The sequence below is a fragment of the Cornus florida genome, unplaced genomic scaffold (assembly GCF_030987335.1).
Source record: "Cornus florida cultivar Cherokee Brave unplaced genomic scaffold, ASM3098733v1 CherokeeBrave_3.0.0_Hap2_Chr06, whole genome shotgun sequence".
In the NCBI taxonomy this organism is placed as follows: Eukaryota; Viridiplantae; Streptophyta; class Magnoliopsida; order Cornales; family Cornaceae; genus Cornus; species Cornus florida.
This window is the reverse complement of record NW_026775576.1, coordinates 21,896,899-21,915,076: the sequence shown is the minus strand read 5'-3', so window position 1 is coordinate 21,915,076 and position 18,178 is coordinate 21,896,899. Positions and strand designations below refer to the sequence as shown.

General features: G+C 34.4%; 1 pseudogene; it reads right to left on the bottom strand.

Annotated features, from left to right (window-relative positions):
• Positions 1-2,396: 2,396 nt before the first annotated feature.
• Positions 2,397-18,178, bottom strand: part of LOC132313865 (endoplasmin homolog) — a 48,097-nt pseudogene continuing 32,315 nt past the window's right edge.

Sequence of the window (18,178 nt, the reverse complement as noted above, 5' to 3'; positions counted from 1 at the left end):
AAAATATTGCAGGCCAGCTATTTATTTTGAATAATTAAACATGGGAATCACATTGGAAGCAACCTAGTTTCAACTGCAAGGGTTTGAAAGCTTTTTTGTTTTTTTTTTTTCGTGTTATTACATTGGAAATTATGATTCATGCAAGTTGACTGAAGATTGTGATGTAATTCACCTTCCACTAGAAAGAATGACAAAAGAACAACAGTTTTAATTTAAGTTTGAGACATCAGATTTTTAGACTTGAAGTTTTTATGCTACAAAATCTCAGATCTAACTTCCGGGTACAAGTAGTTTACACCCATATATTATTTCACAAGCGCGCAACTGTAGTGCATTAGGATGGGGAAGATGAACGCAAAAGGAAGAAATCTCTGCCCCTGTAAAAGAAATGTTATTTTCGATCTTTTTATCATATAAACAGTACATTTATGTTATGTTTGGGTGTACCGGATCGGCGGTTTGGATTTGGAATTCAAAGAAATTTAGTTAAAATTTTAAACTAAATTTTCTCTAATCCTAAATCCAAAGCACCGATTCAACTCCCAAACGCAACATTAGAGTATTACAATATGAACCAGATTCAACCCAAACCCCTCGACACAAATCAAGTGGTGGGACGGCCAAGTGCACCACAATCTTCATAAAGCAAGATTTACCATGACAAGGCAATCCATGCTCACGTCAAACATTCAAACCACAAAGGCTATACTCTAGTGGTATCTTCTAAAGTGGAAGGTCAAGGGTTCAAGTCTCCATATTATAGTTGCCGACTCTTATCAGCTTAATCATGGAAGGGTAATGATGTGTCTATTTTTCAATTATAAAAGACCACTCGCAATAGAACAAATCATTTGCAGGATAGTGCTATTTTGAGGGTGTCGAACCTCAGGAACTGTAGTGGTTTATTAAGTCTAAAATTAATTGCTATTTTAATTTAAAGAAAGATTGTGTTTGTTGTGATGATATTCAATAACATGAAAAGAAAATAAGCAAAATAAAATAAACTGAAATCAAAGCGAGAAGTAATTAGGGCTTGATTTTATCACGAACCTCTTAATATGGTAAACTGACTCAATCTCAAGGATTTCAATATTTATGTATAACCAGGAATTAAAAGAATTAGCATTCTATTCAATTCAACTTTCAAGAAGATAAATCATGAATGAATGTTTTGATAGTTTATGCTTAGGGAAAATGAATTATTCTGCAAATTAGTTTAGAGTAGGTAGGTAGATTGTTCATGCCATGATTACTATTCTTATTGTCATGAGAAACCCTTAGTCTCCAATCTCAAACAATAAGAATAGTTTAAATTTGATTAACGAAAAATTAATTCTAAGACAAGATGTTAATTTATCAAAAACCAAGTTTATTCTATTAAAAACCTAATTGCTTAGAAGATCTAAGTTAATTGCTCACAATCATGCAATCAAAATATATAAATACTGAAAAATCCCCAAAGTTAAGAATAATCAAACCATATTAATTATATTCGGGTTACATCAATGCCCTAAAAAAGGATTTAACTACTCATTGACGAGGCCGCTTGTATACGCCAAAATAATGTAGTGAATGTGTGGTTCAAAAAAAGCCTTTTAGGTCAAGTTTAAATTTATAAAAACCACTACCACCACTACTACTAACGTAACAAGAGTGAGTAGGGATCGTCCCAAAGGATTATACGTGTTGGAATTTAATTTCGACTCTAATGTACCAAATGATTGCAAAGGAGGGTTGGTTGTTTGATTACACTAAGATGCAATTAATTAAAATGCAATAAAATCAAGCTAAAGTGAGATAAGGATTTAAGAGATGAGAAATGAGGTCCTGGGGTGCATTAGAATCGCCACCAAGTTCATTTACCAAACCACACACTTTAAACTAATTGGGGAAAAATATTCTTGTGAACAAAATGTGACTATCAATTGCTATATTAAGCATTGACCATCAAATTCAAGTATGAATCGTCTACCTAACCAACAATTAAACTAAATGTAGAACAACCCATCAATTCTACGCATGACCCATCAAATTAGTAACAATTGTAGCACACATCAATCTAGAGAATCAGGGAATTTGCAATAATAAACCATGAAATATCAAATTAAGTATAGATTGTCTACCTACCTACAAGAATGAATTAAATTGTAGAACAACACATCAAGTATAAGTATAATCCATCAAATTAATTAACAAACCCATCTAATAAAAACCATGTATAGACATCACTAATTCCTTAATTCATCACACGTAGACATGCAACAAACATAAAGAAAATAGTGTAGAGATCAATTCCCTAATAATCACACATAAGATAACATGTAATTACATAGAGAATTAGATTGAAGTACTTAATCATAGAAATCAAAAGAGAACACAAAATTCATTAAATTCGCAAGGCTAAAACATTAATTACAAGATATTATTCCCCAAAAAGTATGAAAGTGATAAAGGTTTAGATTTACAAACTTGGGGCTCATCCAAGCCCCAATGAGAAGCCTAGCCAATCATGGAGGAGGTGGATATGATCTTGGAACCCTCAAGGGCACTTCTTCTTCTTCTTTGTTAAATTCTAGAGAGAGAGTATGTAGATTTTGAGATGTGTTCTTGGTACCTGCACTCTTCTCTTTTCTTCTAACCCTAACAAAGTTGTAACTATTACAATGTAAAAATAGAATAAAATTGAAGACAAAAGATTAGATGATTTACAAAGTTGTTCAATTCCCCTTAAATACAAGGTCCTTAGAGTAGGCAACAAGTCAGAAATAAGGCTTTTGATTGGTGCAAATTCGCAGCTACAAAAGTTGGTGGAGTTCGAGCACGCTCAGGAATTAAATAGCATTCTGCTAGCAGGGGCTCCGATCGATCGAACAGGACTTCGATCGATCCAACACTTGCTTCGATCGATCGAAGCTGACGTGGCAAAGAAATTTTGATAGCTGGCAACCTTATCCATTGAGCTGGCACAGCCTTAATGTCGATCGATTGTAGCTTTTTTCGATCAATCGGGACTTCCTTCGATCGATCGAAGCTTCAATATTTGCAATTTTTTTGACTTTTTCTAGATCTCTTCTTTAACTCCAAACTAAGCTATTAGGCTCTTTTTAGCCTGTTTAAACCTTATTGACCTGAAATAGACAAAAACACTAATAAAAACTAAAACATGAAAGTAAGATAGATGAATGGACTAAAATACCTTAGCTTAGCTACTACAATATACAACATTTGAGCACTCATCACTCATGAAGATGGAGAATATCATCTTTGTTGGTGTGAAAAACATCTTCATGGACTGCAACTCCTCTTCCTTGGGATCTTCTTCTTTAATCTTAAAAGAGAAACTCCAGAAACCCTAAAAGTTACCGCAGATCTGAAAAATTACAAGAGAGCTTCCTTGTGACCTTTCACCATCTTTTATAGAAGCAACTGACTTTTATTCCTACTTGGATGGGATTTAGGACTTCTGGGGTGGTCTGGGACCACCACAGTGGAAAAGACTTTCTACCACGGTTTTGAACCATGGTGGAAATAACCGTGGTAGTAAAGTAGAGACTTGAAAGTCTTTCTTTCTACCACAATTCCGCACTTTGGTAGAAAGTATATTTTCTACCACAGTTCCCTACTGTCGTAGAAAGGTAGAAAGTCTATTTTCTTAGAAAGTAATAGCTTTTCTACCACGGCGCATAACCGTAGTAAAAAGTGTTATATAATTTTATTTATTTATTTTTTTTTTAAAATATTGTAGCCCATTTGAAGCCTTTTTTTTTTTTTTTTTTCCCCTACTACTAGCCTTGCAAGGACCCCATAAGCAAACCCTAAATAAATAAAAAATAGCATTATAACCAAAATAATTTACAACTGACCAATAACATCAGATATATATATATATATATAACCATTTCCAAATCATTGTTTTATACAAAAATTAGCCATATATAAATTTCAAATAAGTACATGATCCACACTTTATATATTTACTTAACCAAAATAAAACAAAAATTCTTCATATCTTCTTGCAACTTCTTCATGAGCCATACAAAAAATATAACGGCAACAAAAAAAGTAACGGCAACCGCAACCTGCAATTCTAGCTTTAACATACAAAGATATACTAGTTGAAGTAAGAGAATTAATGTAAAACAAGTTGTAAAGGTGCCAAAATTAAACCAAGCAAAGCAAGCATTATAATAAAGGTAAATTGAAAGATCTACTCTTCGTATTATAATAAAGCAAGCACATATGGAAACAATAAATCTTGAGAAAATCCATCCAGAGAATAGAGGGGTATAAGATTTTTCAATCCTTAACATTTTCATAATAAAAGCAAGCATATAAATCATGCACATAAAGTATAATTCACTATATCAGTGATTATAGTTAATTTTATATCCTAGCCAGTGGTCACAAAACCAATGATGAACATGGCTCCCATTATAAGTATTATAAATTATAAAGACAAAGGTACTAATCTAAAAACCAACTGAAAATTATCATTCATCATACATTTTTAGTTTACACACCTTTAATTTACTCTCCTCCAAGTACTCCCCGGCTTCTTCTCGAAAGCAATCTGATTTCAGTTCCACAACCAAGTGGCTCATTCCAAACATCCTCAGAAATAGTAAATGCTCCATTAGCCTTTGATTCCCATACATACATGAGGAAATAATTAAATAAACATCATATTTTTACCATAAGATAGTAACAATTGCTTGAAAATGAAATCGCACAAAGGGACATACTGTTTGTCATCATTATGTTTGCTAACAACTTCAACATAGTCAGCAACAAGATATACTGAGTAGAACCCAACACCAAACTGACCAATGAGATTAAGGTCTCCACTTGTTTGCATTTTCTCCACAAAAGCTGTATAGAAAAGTAAATTTAATCAATGCCCATCATACATTGATGACTTTATTTCATCCATCAGACAAAAAACTTTTACAAATATAGTGAGTGCCAAGAAGGTGGTGGCATGAGCAGATCATAAGGGAGAACTACATCACTCGCGAAGTTGCAAAACATTATTGACAAAACAGTGCCAAAAGGAGGCTCAGACCATCTTCAATATAAGCAAGTTTACAATTACAAATCCACGAGATACATCCATAACAAGAAGAGAAATTTAGTAGGTTATTTTGTACTGAGATCAACATAGGTTACATTTCATAGTAGTTATTTGCAAAGAGAAGTCTAATTAACTAAGTTAATATAAAATTGCCAATATGAAAAGTAGATAGATAGTAGATACTAAAAAAAAGGTCAAAGCAGCAATGACAAGTTAAGAATAAAAAGAAGTGCACAAGTTTGGATACTCGTGTAAAAAGCCATCATTGCATCCACACATTTGGCAATACAGTTTATGCTAAGAGTGATGAAGGGGAGGCCAAGAAGATTGCAAATGGTAAATAAAAAAAATAAAAATAAATTAAATAAATAAAATGATGAGAAATGATAGAGCAGGAGATATGGTTCAAGAAAAAGGAAGAAGAAGAATTATGTAGATAATATCACATTTTAATATATTTCTTCACTTTTACCAAAGTTGCAGCTAATCATGCTTAAATGATTTGATTTAGTTACTGTCACAAAAATGATGCAAGATATGCACTAAAATGCAAGTGGGCAATACTAAGAACTTTAATTACTAAATATTATGAGCAACACCTTGCCATTCAAGGATGCACTTCAATAGAAACTAGTCCAAAGCTCCCTGAGTGGTAGTATCATGTTATTATAACATCTCAACATCTAAATATAAGTGGCTGTGAATGGAAAAACTAGGGGAAACTAGTAAAAGCAGAAAAAATGTAAAGGCGACATAAATATCAGAGTCTGTTTATGTGATGGCCCTGGTTTTTAAACTAGTGCCTCCTATGATGAACCGAGCGTAGATCTGATAACGAATCCAGAATGCAGAAGCAAAAGATAAAATGATGTCTCTAGAGATGCAACACGTCTCTAAGACACCAATGTGATCCTCAATGAGGTCACGGAGCTCAAAGAAAAATAAATGCAGAAGTGGCGTTTCAAAAACGGACAAGAATGAACCTAGGGGCAAAAAGGCCATTTCCAACACGAAAGTAGGTGCTACCGAGCACACCATTGGAAATACAACGAAAAATCAATAAACTTAGACTTAAGAATCACTTGATTCGGAGTCCGGATAAAAAAGATATGGCTAACGGAAGAAACAGGGGTAAAAAAGTCAAAATGGTCAACCCAAGATCATCTAATCGGTTAGGAGACCTTTTCTAACCGGTTAGGAGGCCAAAATAGAAGGTTTGCATTCTGCCCCAACTCATCTAACCAGTTATAAGAAGTCTACTACTCGCACACTTGTACTACAGCTCAGCAAAAACCTAGCAGTAGGGGTTTTTCGGTAAAAAATGGGTTTTTGAGAGCCGAGATGACATTTTTTGGAAAACCACAAAGAAGAAACCCCTTTCAAAATTGAATTTTCTACTCGACACCTTAAAGTAAATGAAAAAAATCTCACTGTAAAATGCCCAAAATGCCCCTCCATGAAATCAGGTCATGAGGGTCAAAAAGCTGCTAAAATGAAAACAGAAAGCTGAACTTCGTGAGGGATTTCCAATTCCAAGATGACATTTTCTGGAAAAACACGAAGAAGAAACCCCCCTTAAAATCACGTTTCCTAAGTGATTTTATCAAGACTTTGAATTTATTTCCTGAAGGAATACCCCAAAATGCCCCTAAACCAGATTATGCAATAAAGATGCAAAATGAGTCCATAGGAGACTCATTTCCCCAAAGAAGAAGTTTTTCTTGAAAATGATCATGCACGCAAACGTGACTTACCTATTAGGATATGTTACAATGGTCCACGGCTTAAAAATATTGCCGATACAAAATACGACCCCCCCCAATGGCCAAAATGACAAAAATGAAGCTTGGAATGAAAACTTGAAACTCAAAATTATGTAATGGCTTCAAATTACCGTTTGGCACTTGGCCATACTTCATACATGATTAATGAGATCCTATGGAAGAATGAAAATTAAATTTTCACACCCGATGCAAGCATGGTAAAGTAATGACTTGATATTTTCTAATATTTTCATAATATTTCATGAAGTCAAAAATTACATAGGATACAAAATAATTGTCATTGGCCTCTGGCCTCATCTCATATATGCTAAATACATTATAAAAGGTGTACTTACGTACACGTTACATATATGGAATCAAATATTCACATTTTGACATATAAGGCTACAAAATGATATTTCATGCTAACATTTGCATGAAATAGAAACTTGAGAGCTACAAGTCATCCAAGGAATGATAAGCATCACGAACCAAGTCTTCGTACCTGAAACAAATCCCCAGTAACTTCGGGGTGAGTAACATAAAGCTACTCGTAGGAAATGAGCATGCATAGACCTAGTATTTTACAATATTATCACCTTAAGGTGATACATGTTAAAGGGTTCATGCCACCTAACGTCTATGTCAAAGTGAGACTCAGGGAGCATCCTAAGCTACCTTAGAATATTTGTAGCATAAATCCCATCATTCATGCAATTCTAGACAACATAAGTTCATGCTATACAAAGCAACAACATATAGATTCTTAAAGTCATCAACTTGAAATCTAAAGTATGAAAATAACTAAATATAGTAATTTAGTATAATTAGAATTTCTAATACCACACATCAAGACATAGATTCTCAAAGTTATCAATTTGAAATCTAAAATACGAACACAACTAAATATAGCAATTTAGTATGATTAGAATTTCTAATACATCGCATCAAGACATAGATTCTCACAGTTATCAACTTGAAATCTAAAGTATGAAAACAACTAAGGTGGATATACTTGGACATCAGTCCGTTCAGACCGGGCTACTAACCCATGGGCAGCCTACCCTACGTGCACACTATTAACTTAGAGGACTCTTATTCCCGTACTAGAGCCAAACCCTAGCCATCAAACAATGTCCTAAGTGACTCCAAAATAAATAAGTTAACAACTTATATACGTATTAAATAGTACACGAAACTACTTTCATGCACAAGTAGGTTGAAACCACACAATACATGCTCTAAATCCACAACTACTATAGGATGACAATGTCGAATCTACAGAGTTCGACACGTTACACGCTATAATAACATCACATGTCAAATCTTCAGTGTGCGATTCGTTACACGTTATAACAATATAATTCAATATTGGAAACGTAACCTCATAAATCCATTACAAGTCTAAAGTCATGCTTCAAACATAATATCAATGTCAAACACATGATTTAATCAGTAATGCAGTTGAAATAGAAATTAATTAAATGAAACAATTAATTTTCCAAAGTTTCTAATCTTAATCAAATGGTCCCTAATTAATACATGTTGAACAACATAGCATGGTCATTACATATACCAAATCAAAAACTTAATTAGGCCATTTGAACAATAAAATGGAATTTAGTTAAATCATGATAATCAAGTCCCTAATTTCTAAAACAACATTAAATGGTCCTAAAAAAACATATGCTAGTATACAAGTCCTAGTCATCACAAATATCAAGTTAAAAACTTAATTAGGCCAATGGAACCTTTAAATAGATTTTAATTAATCTTTTTAATTAAAATCTCTAGATTTTCATACTTATCCAAATGATCTCAAATTAAATTATGTTAAAGAACATACCTAAACTTAATTTAAAAGCATATCACAAGTTAATTTCATGCAAGGTACATCCATGAGAATTAAACTTCCACAAAAGATAATTATTAAATAAAAAGTGCAATTCTTATTCAAATAATTTTAATTTAATATATGTTAACAAACATATCAAAGTATAATTTATCATCATGCCACAATTCAATTCTAAGCTATATACATCCTTGTAAATTAAATCTTATACAAAGAAATAAATATTACTAATTTTCTAGATTTGATACAAGGCATGCAACCAAGTTGTATAATAATGAAAAACACTCAATACAACACATACAAAATCCTAAAACACCCCCTACCTCCATTTGAGATGAAATCTCAAGTCCCTACCGAAATGAAATCGCTCCGAATCCGACGAAACTTAAGAGTTTTGTCGGGGACAACACGGTGAACAAGAACCCCAATGAAGCCCCATCAAAATCACAACTTGACTTCAAACCCGAACTCAAGAAATGGTCAAAATGAAATTCCAATTGGTGGAATCGAAGGCCTCGCCAAGACGAACATAAAACACTAAGGCACTATGATTTTTTACTAAAGGGAGGAAGCTCAAAAGAAGAGAGAGAAGGTGGCAGCCATGGTTGCCATGGAATCCGGCCAAGAGAGAGGAGAGAGAGAGAAAAATCTGATTTTTCTTTCTAAGACCCCCTATTTATAGAAAAACCCTAAAAGTGTCCCGAACGGACCCCGCCGGGTCCGAAAAAGTGGAATTTGCCCAGATGCGCTCAAACGGCAAAACTCTGTGAACGAAAAAGAACCAAAATGAGAAAATTTGAACAATGGAAGAAACAGCATTGAAAACCGAGTCTCAAACAGGAAGATATGCCCCGAATAAGTTCAGCGGCGACCGGTGCCAAAAACCCTGAAACTGGAGAAAAACAACCAGAAGAAAATTCTAAGAGTACACGACTCGATGAAAAGTGAAAATGAATCATGTATGAGGATCTACGCTCAAAACAAGGTATTTAGCAATAACTTTCATTAATTACATAACGGCCCCTCTAAAAAGTGAAAACTACACAACTGGCCCAGAATGAAAATATTTTCCAAAAATATTTCTTAGAAACCCCTAAAATAAAATATCTTTAAAAGATATTTATGAAAAACACCCCAAGAAAATAAAAAGTTTTCAAAGAGAGTACTTTTCTGCAAAAGTAAAGATACGTATTTCGTGAAAACCACTTAGAATGAAAATACGTGAAGTCAAAAACCAACTCCGAATACAAAAATTTAGGGTGTGCCAAAAAGTGGCAAACGGGGTAAAGACAAAATAGGGAAAGGACGAAAAGTGAATAGTGTTCGAAAAATGAAAATGTGGAAATGACATAGTCCTCAAAAAAAGTTGTCAATCCAAGGAAAAGAATCTCAGAAATCATTCCAGAGCACTCGAGACGACACTAAGTGACGAGAAACTGAACTCAAAAAGCAAAAGATCAATAGAAAAAAATTATCCGTGAAAATCTGAGACAAAGGAAAGGTAGGAAAATGACCGGGTCATTACAGTTTATTATTCTCTTTGGAGGCCCTTCATGGATACACTTCAATAGAAACTAGTCCAAAGCTTCCCAAGTGGTAGGATCATGTTATGAAAATGTCCCACCATCTAAATGTAGTAGGCTGTGAATGGAAAAACTAAGGGTAACTACTAAAAGAAGAAAAAAATGTAAAGGTGACATAAATATCAGAGCCCGTTTATTATTCCCTTTGGAGGCCCTTCACCGATCTATATCAATCAAAAACTCAAGGAACCTTGCAAAAACGTAAAGGCAATAAATAAGAGCATATTAAAAATATAACCACTAAAAATAATGTATACTGCCTCAATAAACATTGACAATATATGTATAAGCTTTTTAAAAATTTGATATATATGTAACATTCCTTATGAGAGGACTTTACTCAACATGCTATTGATAAAGCCAGCCATTATCTAAGAGGAGTAACATTCAACAGGTTCTTCCAACTTTTAGGTCTCAGAAACCATACAAGATTCTCATTTATTCAAATAATTTGGTAGCAAAACTTTCAATTAAGAAATATGGAACTCAACTATATTTAAATATGCAAATAAAACAATTTGAAGAGATGTATGGGCATGCTACCATGTAATTGCATGAGAAGTTCTTAATTGCAAATGCAGTGAACAAATGTGTTAAGCTAGAACATGACAAATACGTGGCACTGACCTGATCACCATCCTTAATCCCAAGATTCCGAATATTAGCCTTCTCATTGACTAGCTTCTGACCTTCATGACATAAGCAGAAGTGCCCCCATACATGTGACCTACCCCCATCAAATTTGGAAAAAAAGTAATTTAGCCATTTAGGGCACATGCTTAAATGTCCACAGAGACAATGACAGCAATCAAAACATAAATTAGGGCTTGTTTGGATGACCTCTTGAATTTGTGTGGATTCATTTAATTTTTAAACATCATTTCAGTGGTAGAAATAAATCATCTTAGGAAAATATAACCATCTCAAAAAAGATGTTTGACATCTTGAATTTTCTCATTTCAATTAAACCTGAAATGACCATGTTTGAATAAATATATCGAAATGCCCTACTTTTCCAAATTATGCAAGGTTTGTTGTAGATGGGGACATTCAAATCATGGGACGTCCAATCAAGCCTTAACAGTAGATAATTTAAACAATTTCATTTGATAAAATCCTAACAAAACATTAGTTTTTGACGATGACTTCTACTTTTCTCCAATGGCTCCATTTTTAGATAACAAAACATTAGTTTTTGATGATTTGCATGGGATGCACAGTGTACCATTGGTAAATTAACAACCTTGAAGGACAACATGCATGTCGTTTCAGCAATTTAGGATACTATTGCACCCAAATCAACTCAAATATCACCCCTTTAGCAAATGTACATACACATAAAATGCACGTACATGTGTGTGTGTGTGTGTGTGTGTGTGTGTGTGTGTGTGTGTGTGTGTGTGTTTGCACATAGTACCAAATGAATTGTTAATGTATAATTTAGTTATAACTATACCATGAAATCTTCTCTTGACCCTTCCTTGGTGATGAAGTAAATAAACCCTCTACTGCTACCTTAAGCTCGACAACCGTGGCGTTCCTTAAAATATGAACATTTGAAACATTCAAAATCATAATCGAATCGATAATGAACCATCCAACAACAACAATAGCAAAAAGGGCAAAAAATAATATATATATATATATATATACATGTTGATTACCAAATGAAGAGCCATCCAATTTGAAAACAGAGAGCTTAAGATGTTGTTGAGGAAGCTTATGGTATGAGAAACTTCGAGGTAAGATGCCAGAGTTAAGCGATAATAAAGAAAAAGCCCTAGGGTTTCGATTGCTGTGGTCAATGCCTGGCCTAATCCCGACCATCCCTCTGTTTCTCACACTAAAAACCCTATACTGGTTCCTTTGATCGCAGCTTAATCAATGCCCATCATTCTTCAATCCCACAAAAGAAGGAAGAAAAGTCGATGTTGTAATTGGAATACATTCATCCTTTACAAAATAAAGATACCTAAATTTATCAAAAATAAATAAACAAATAAAGATACCTAATGTTCTAGATTTGGCTATGGTTCTCAAGTTCTTAATCAAATCCTCCTTTGTTATACCTATCCCTCTATCATGAATGGAAAAGATTTTCTTTTCTTTGTCTAATTTGATCTATATTTACCAAATTATAAGCTTAACATTTTAATACTCTTTCAAACCATTAAAAGCACCATATTTAATATTAATTGAAAGTTCAGACTACAAGTACAATACTAAAACCATCCCTTACTAACCTGGATCTCAAGCTTAGTGTTATCACCTTCACCCAAAACTTCCTTGTCAATGAGTGCAGGGAACCTAATCTTGTCCAGCGCCTAAAATTGAAATAATATCTCATAAATAATCATCAAAAAAATCTAACAATCCAAAAAAATTTGCAAGTAAAATATGCTCACATCAGAAGCATTGGAGATTAACTCCCTCAGGAAAATATCTTTGTTGCTGTAAAGAGAGTTAATAATGATGTCCATGAGCCGAGACACCTCAGCCTGAAACTCGAATTTCTCAGCATTACTACGGAGTGATCTCTTTGACATCGACTCCGCTTCCCTGAAGCATAAAATTGAACTTCCTTTTAGAATACCCAAAGAATGCTAACCAAAAACACACACACACACACAGTATGAAGGAAAGTTTTATTGTGAAATGTATTAAGAATTTATACCTACGATTGAAAGGGGCTGAAGCTATAGTCACCATACCAAATCAAACCATATAATCATACAAGTTTTAATTCAGAAATAAAATCAAATAACTCCTCAATAATTAGTAGTTCACAAGAACAGTAGACAAACTAAAGACAAAATAAATTACAATTGTGAAACTACCCAGTACCAAAAACCCAATTCTGATACAAGTATGCAGTATCAAATTGACCCCTACCCAGTACTAAAATTTCAGAATTCCACAAATTCAGTCATTATCTTCACAAATATTTATAACTAAAATTCATTAAAAAAAATAAAAAAGTTCATAAAAAATTTCACTAAATAGGATTTAGTTTGCAAAACAAGAATTACAGACCTTGATTAATTGGGGAAAAAAAATTAAAACAAAACCCATACATACAAGTTAGCAGTTGCAGAGAGAGGGGCTTGAGAGTTAAGAGACAGAGAACCAACGGCTGAAGCTTGCGAATGGTGAACTCGAACTGGAATAGAGGGCGATGGAAATTGAAGGATATGGGTTTTGATTTTTTGAACAATCTGAAATGATATGCCGACATAGGTTTTGATATAGGTAATAGGTTTTGAAATTTTGATTCTTGACAGATAGATAAACCTAATTATATGGGTTTTGAACTTCTGATTCTTGTAGATTTTGTAGTTTACAGTTGCAAAGAGAGAGAGAGATGGCAAGTTTAGAGTCGAGAACGAGAATAGAGATGGAGGTGATTGGGGAGGCTGAAATGATTTGCCCTAAAAATATTTATATTGAATAATTGAATAAATGACTTACCTGTATAAAGGCCTTCAGCTTGTTTCAACCCAAATTTACCAATTAGTCATTCAAATCCAACAAAAAATTTCATTAAATAGGATTTAGCTTGCAAAACAAAAATTACAGACCTTGATTAATTGACTTAGAAAAAAAAAAATTAAAACAAAACCCATACATACAAGTTAGCAGTTGCAGATAGAGGGGCTTGAGAGTTGAGAGACAGAGGGCTAGCGGCTGAAGCTTGCGAATGGCGAACCCGAACTGGAACAGTGGGTGATGGAAACTAAAGGATATGGGTTTTGATATTTTGAACAATCTGATATGATATGCCGATATGGGTTCTGATTCTAGTAGATTTTGTAGTTTATAGTTACAGAGACAGAAAGAGTGAAAGTTTAGAGTTGAGAATGAGAATAGAGATGAGGCAATTTGGGAGGCTGATCTGATTCTTGTAGATTTTGTAGTTTGCAGTTGCATAGACAGAGAGAGGGCAAGTTTAGAGTTTAGAACGAGAATAAAGATGGAGGCGATTTGGGAGGCTGATCTGATTCTTGTAGATTTTATAGTTTGCAGTCGCAGAGACAGAGAGAAGGTAAGTTCAGAGTTGAGAACGAGAATAAAGATGGAGGCGTATGTGTGTGGTGTGAAATGATTTGCCCTAAAATTTTAGAAAAGTAGCAGGAATATGACCCGCATACAGCCCTTAAACCAAATTCACTTTCTACCACGATGCCTGAACCGTGGTAGAATAACTTACTATCATGGTTTTTCATTAACCGTGGTCGAAAGAGCGGGCCTAATCAAATTAATTCACTTTCTACCACAGTTATAAAATAATCGTGGTGAAATAGATTCACTTTCTACCACGGTTATAAAATTATAACCGTGGTGAAATGAATTCACTTTCTACCACGGTTCTTGTATAACTGTGGTAAAAAATACAATTATTACCACGATTTTTCCTTCACCGTGGTAGAAAGGATCTTCTACTACAGTTTTAAAATAAACATTGTAAAATATATACTTTTTACCATGGTTATTTTAAAACTGCGGTAAAAAGGGCGTGGTAAAAAAGTATTTTTTTTGTAGTGGCCTGTCTGGAACTTAAAAGGATTGTTTTAGGATTAATCCTGCATTAAAGTTTCCTGAATTGATAATGCTCGAGCATCTTGGCCAGTGCTAGATGTCTGCAGCTTCTACTCGAGTATTGGCCGGTGTATGCCACACCACCGCAAAGCTTGAAGAGTGTGTGCATTATAAGGCGAGGCCCAAGAGTTTTACATTTATAGAAGCCACTACTACCTTTCACTATAAATATAGTTAGGGCGAGTAAGGATCGTCCCAAGGGATTACGAGGATCGAGCAATGTCGTGGAATTATTATTAGGGCTAGTAGGTCGAGTGATCAAACATTTGGTTGGTTGGTTGATTAAAGAACAACTAAATTAAACTAAGTGATAGCAAAAGAATGCAATTAAGAGTAAGTAAGAGAGAGAGATCTTGGGGTTTAGAGGTCACCGCCAAGCAATGCATTTCTATATCATTGACAAGTGATTAATGAGGGCAAATGGTGTGTTGCAATATTGGTGTGTGTGTGTGTTTGGTTAATTCAACAAGCAAGGATGACTAATTAAGCATCTATTGTCTAAACATCATGTGAAAGGCATAATATAGCTAAGCAATGAAGCATATATTGTCTAAACAACATGTGAAAGGCACAATAGATCAAAACAAGTCATTAATCCTTTCATTAAGCTCAATCCATCACTAGCATGAAAATAAACTAGGGGAGAGGCACAATCCATCAAGGAATAAGTATGAACCATCAAGAGAATCACAAGAGCATTCATTTAAGCACTATGTTTTGACAATCTCCAAATCTATAGAATCAATACACATAGACATGCATCAATAACACAAAATCTAGAGACAAGCACATGAACATCTATTCTAGCATACATAGACATATGCATAGAATGAAATGATCAATTGGAAGCATTAAACCACATAAATCATTGAATAAACAAGATCTAAATATATCAAAGTGTCAAAACATTAATTACAACACTAATCCCTCAATAATACACAAGATTAAGATATAAAACGCATGCTTGGGGCTAACTCTAGCCCCAGGAGGATGTCTAACCACTCATGATGATGATGCTCCAACCCTCAAGGGCTAATTCCATGGTTGAAATCTACTCCTTGTTGATGAAGAGTCTCCTATGGTGTCTCTAGCCTCCTCTTCCTCTAAGCTTCCTCGCCAAGAGATGATGTGAAAACAATCTTGGCTCCCTTTTCTAAAAAGCAATCCTTATCCTTATATAGGTAGGTCAAAATGACACCCAAAATGAGCTGGGGTCGTGCACACAATATTCCCTAATGATTGGATAAAGAAAAACTTTCAATGAGATGGAATTTTAACTTTATCACACTGGAGGAAGTTCGATCGATCGAACCTTGGTCTTAAATCGATCGAACTGGCTGAGATCCATCGAACTTAGGCTGGATCGATCCAACTGGTTGAGTTTTTTGGGAAAAGACAAATCTGAGATATTTTGGGAGATATTTATGGGAAAAGGACAAAAGTGGTTAGTGGGTGGTACAGCTGTGAATAGGATCAATCATTTGAATAAGGACAAAAGTGTTCGATCGATCGAAGGATGGTGTTGGATCAATCGAACTTTTGGACTTTATGCTTTTAGGCCAAGGCTTGGATCTATCTTGAAGTGCTGAGATCGATCATAATTCGATCGGTCGAACCTTGAACTTGGATCGATCGAACTTTGCTGTTTGTCACCTTTGGCTTCATTTGCTTTCTTCTTTCTCCACTTTGCTCCTTTCTTTGTTTAATCCCAGAATTGCTTCAATTAAGCTCTTATTTGGCTGAGTTAGCTTATTTTCGGGATAAGCGCCTGAAAATGGAAATAATACGAAATCAATCTAAAACGGTAAAGTAAGATAGACAAAGGTGCTAGAATGCCTAAACTTAAGGGGTTTAAATACGCACTTTTCAGCGCTTATCACACCCCCAAACTTAAATATTGCTAGTCCCTAGTAATGAACTAGAAAGTAAAGAAATGAAATGAACAACTATACAACTATGAACTAGAAAACAATAAATGGATAACGCCACTTTCGTAAGGAACACGATTGCACTTAGCATATGCAACAAGCCTTTTAAACCCCTAGGTTAGCCCTAGTGGACGAGTGAAGTCTCGTGAGGGTTTCCAGAAATGGTACCCACAAACATTAAGCTCATTCTTTCAAAAGAGGCACCAATATTGCAAACAAGCATTGGAAAAAAACTACCTGAAGTATGCAATTTTTCAACCCTTTCTAAGCAATCTCCCAAAATCTCAACATCAAGCAAGCAAATATGGTCCTCTACACATCAAGAAAATGATCATGCAAATCAAAACAACTCTAGAATCCTTTTGAGTGGACCGGCATCAAATGTTTTGCTATCTTAGCCAACTAAAGAATTAATCACATCCTTATCCTCAAACTAGCACACATATCTAGTACCGATCATCAAGACAAAAAGTGAACCTTTTATTAAAGCTTTATTCATCTAGGTGTGCTTATTCTTTTCACCCGATTTTTATTTTATTTTTTATTATAGGATCAAAGATGGAAGTATAGTGCAATGTGTTGATCTCTTAAGCTTTCTAGCAATTCATGAGGTCGAGCGTTAGGTCAATGACTCCCAAACTAGACGGCTTTAGGGCATTAGGCCTTCAAATACCCCTACGAACTTACAAGCTCAAATCAACTAGGCTACAAATCGAGACAACAACCATCTAATCATTTCCTACTTCTTACCGTTTGGGAGAAGTCCTCACTTTTTATTGCTTTTGCTTCTTTTTTTTTTTCTTTTTTTTTTTTTGAATACAATTATTAACCTAGAGTTTGGGCCCTCCACCTTTCGACGCAAGAAGTTCAGTGCTTGATGAGGATAGAATCTTGGCTCCTTAGTGAAACAGGGTTGTTATCCACCTTTATCAAGAATGAAAGCTTTCAATGCACTACTAGCTCAATTGGGATATAACTAATTCAATAATCAACAAAGCATGTACCCCACAAATGAATGCTAGTGTGCGCCTGTGCTAGTGTAGAATCCTAGAATGAATCTCAAAACAATCACAAAATCAAGATAATGTGGACCACAAGTGCAAGCATGATATCAATTTTTAAAAAAATTTACTCCTAAATGGCAATCCCTAAGGCATATAAGGAGTATTGGACTCTCAAGTCATGAAATTTTTAAATTTTAAGCAATATAGTCCTCAAAAGATCAAAATCATAGCTAGATATGGACCAATCATAGAAATATCCCTCAAATACACAAGTCATGCTCAAAATTTGAATTTAAAACTAATACTGTAAAACACCATTCCCCCCAAACTTAAATAGCACAATGTCCTCAATGTGCAAAGAGAACAAAGGAAAGAGTATAC